The following is a 3,731-nucleotide window of genomic DNA, read 5'->3' as shown; positions in this document are numbered from 1 at the left end:
CCATTGCATAGTCATCCTTTGGTATCCTTTAGATCCTTAGGGAACTAGTCCCACAACATCTTTTGAGTATTGAAAATTGAGGATACCCAAGGGTCTCCTATAAAAAAGTGTATTGGGTATGACCTATGCCCATCCTCCTGTATGCATGCTTGTGATAAAGGGATTGCTTTGACTTATCCAATACTTTTAGGAGCTTTCCTCAGCCCTGCCAATATTTTACAATCTTAGGGTGGTTGAATCAGCGGATGCATTCTTAGGTGCTCACTTTATTTAAAATATTTCCTGTCTGAAAGGAGTAAAGATGATCATTGTCATAAAGTGACTAAGATGATTAATTCAATGCCCGGAGGTTCCCAGTTTCTTCCTAGGACTTGTCACTTAAAAAGCAAGATCCCTCACCCCCCCCCCCGGCCCGATGTCAACATAATAATTTGGGTATGGTTTGTTCAAGTATTCCAGTATATACTAAGTAAAACAAACAATTCAATAGAAAACAAAATGACAAAGCTTATTAAAACAAGGATAGCAGGGAGGAGGTAGCCTTGTTTTTATCTCTTATCTTCAACCTACAGAATAGGGGCAGGTCACGTTGCCCTAGTCCTGCTGATGTCAGGTCCAAGAGAGACCATCTGCCCAAGGGTTCTTCAAAAGGGTAGAATAGTCATTAACTCTAGCCATACCTCAAAACAAGCAAGCAAAAAAAAAAAGGGGGGGGGGAATACAGTGATTAAATTGAGGTCGAGAGTAATATCAAGATGGAGTCACTTTTGCTCAGTTCATGATCAGATTGGCATTCAAAGAAAATCCTTCCTTGGCCCAAAGAAGATTTTTGATAAAAGAAGGAGGGGGAAAGTCAAGTGGATTTTCTTCATGATGGGTACTTCTCAGCCACATGAGAATCTTTAAAAAGGGAGTTTGAGACTGAAGTATTTTCAGAACTTAAGTAAGAACACTTCTGTGGAACCCTCTGTACCTGTCCCAATTAAGGAAACAGGGCAGGAAGTGCCAGTCCAGCCCAGGACTGCTCCACTCCTTAGCTTGTACTGGAAACTCCTTGATGGAAGGTCTCATATGTCAAGGGGTTTGGAAGCTTAATCTTGTAAGAAATTTTAAAGAGCTTTAGAGAGTGGCAGGTTTGCATTTCATGGGGGGGGGGGAAGATGAATTAATGGATCAAGGATGGAAAAATAGGGCATCAAATTAAGAGGCTGCCAATGGTTGCTCTGAATTGGGAGCTCTGGAAATACAGTACCCTGGAGTTTGAATCTACCAATGGCTCTGAGGGGAGGACGGGCAATCTACAAAGATGAGTCAGAACCAACTCCACTGGCAGTGAGTGGAGAATGGTGGTAATTTGGCCAAGCAGTGATGTTCTAGTTCTGTTCAAAGAGGAAAATTAGCATCTTTAAAGTCAAAGGCAGAGAGTGGGGTGGAGCTCCCCAATTAAAACAAGCTTGGAAGGAGGAGTGGCATCCACTTCCATAAAAGCTTTCCTCCGGAAACCCTATGAACCTGGAGAGAGGATGAAAGGCACCCAAGCGTCGAGGACTCTTCTTCATAGGGTCGCTATGAGTCCCTAACCCTGCGACTCGACGGCACTTAACAACAACAAAGCCAAAGGGCTCATGAGCATTTCAAGGCAGGAACAATTGAGATATCATGTGCTAAATATAAAGGCCAATTAAGTAAAAATGTCCATGATTTTATAAGAAGGGAAATTTCCAAAGTGTCCTCTGGATTTAGCCACACACAAGATCAATCCTGTAAGTGACATGTTGCGCTGAGGAGGTGAGGAGGAGGAGCAGCAGTCAGACAAGTGGATGGATGTCAGGAGGAGGCAGTGAAGGAGAACTCTGATAAGATGGTTCAGTGATCTGCCTTAGCCCCAGTGGACACCTGGGCAGGGTGGGCATGTGGCAGTACATGCCCTCACTGCAACTGTCTCTGCTGAGTGCATCCTGCTCAAATCATGATGATTGCAAAATTGAAGGAAGACAAGATTACAGACTTGAGAAAATTGCAGACTGGCCTGCAGGTTCAAAAAAAAGGATCAAACTCAAACTCATTGTGGTCAAAAGGGAACAGACTCATAGCTGACCCTCCAGAGGTTTCCAAGATTGTATATCTAGTGGGTGGAGATCGCTGGTCTTTCTCTCACAGGGCCTCTAGGGGATTCAGGCTTCCAGAGGGGTTGCTTTTGGCTTTACAGTGTATTTCCCTACAGACTACACCACCAGAGGTCTAGGACAGTGGGGAGGGGAGCATTTGTATAAATATGGAAATATGACAAGTTCCACAATCCATTATGTTAGCCAGTGGCAGGAAGGCCCATACGCTGTCAGTCCCAGAGGGCACATATTTGCATCCCCTTCAAGTTTGCTGTCAGGACCCCTCCAAAATACTACTGAAAAGTAATGATGGCAGTCTGAAGACTAAGGTGCGCCTGGCTCAGGCCGTGGAGTTAACAATCACTTGCTGTGCATCTGAGAACTGGACAGAAGAATGGATACTTTTGAACTGTGGTGTTGAGAAAAATACAGATTATCCCATGGAATGCCAAAAGAACAGACAGCCAGAGTGTTGCTCACTGAAGGCAAGCATGGTGAAGCTGCTGCTCTCATCCTATGGACATGTTGCTAGGAGGGGTTATTCCTTGGAAACGGACATCATGCTTCGGTAAGGTGGAGGGACAGTGTGAAAGAGAGGAAGACCCTCGACGAGATGGACTGACCCAGTGACTGCAGTAATGGGCTCAGGTGAGTTAAAGATGATGAGGATGGCACAGGATAGGACAGAATTCAGATTATCATAGGGTCTCTATAAGCCTGGACTCAGCGGTACCTACCACCACCACCCCAACATGGCCACGGCCGACTCCCGAGTGGGCGTGGTTCCGGCGAGGCCCCGCCCTCAGAACCCTTCTCCAATGGGGACCCCGTGTCCATGGCGACGGCGGTGGCGGCTGCGGGCTTGTTCTATCTAGGAGGGGCCGCCGCCGTTGGGATTTTGGAGCCTGCAGCGCGTCCAGCGGGAAGCCGGCTCCCTCTTACGATCAGCTAGGACAGTCTATTCCGTGGAACCGGGAGGTGGTCCTGGGCGCCCAACGACGCCCGGGCAGGAGTGGGAGCCTGGCAAAGGGTGAACATGAGCGATCCGCTGAGTCCAGCCCGGGGCACTTAGGCCCTTCTGTTTTCCTAGGAACCTCTGATGGGCAGCGTGCACGGCGGACTCCCCCTCCACAGACAGTGCACAAGGGATCTTAGCCATTCGGTGCCTTGTCTTTAGAAACGAAATCCTGGGACCGGGCAAGGGCCAGTTTAGGAGACCTTTGGTCGTCATTTCTATAAGCAAAGGTCTCCTTCATACGCACATGCACACTTACGCATGTATCCCCTTCTCACCCCTAGGACCTCCTAGTCATTCTCCATTTAGCAACCAATAGTCATGGTCCCAACCAGCCGATGCACCGCACCCCGTGTGTAAACCCCCGTGTGACCTAGGGAAGTATTTGGGCTTGTTACTGGGGAATTAATTTCTCAGACATCCGGAGGCCCCATTTACTTACTTGGAAACATCCCATCCTGCAAGGGGGATTGTTCTATTCTGAAGGGACAGTCTAGGAACCCCATGAAGGTCTTTTGGGAGAATTACTGCAGTCCTTTGGGGGGTGTGAGGGAGGGAAGTCTGATACTATGTCGCTCCACTGAACCCTTTTCTCTGAATCTAAGGGG

Source organism: Elephantulus edwardii, unplaced genomic scaffold, assembly GCF_000299155.1.
Source record: "Elephantulus edwardii isolate Elephantulus edwardi_28Jun2011 unplaced genomic scaffold, EleEdw1.0 scaffold00041, whole genome shotgun sequence".
Taxonomy (NCBI): domain Eukaryota; kingdom Metazoa; phylum Chordata; class Mammalia; order Macroscelidea; family Macroscelididae; genus Elephantulus; species Elephantulus edwardii.
This window is presented reverse-complemented; position numbering follows the sequence as displayed.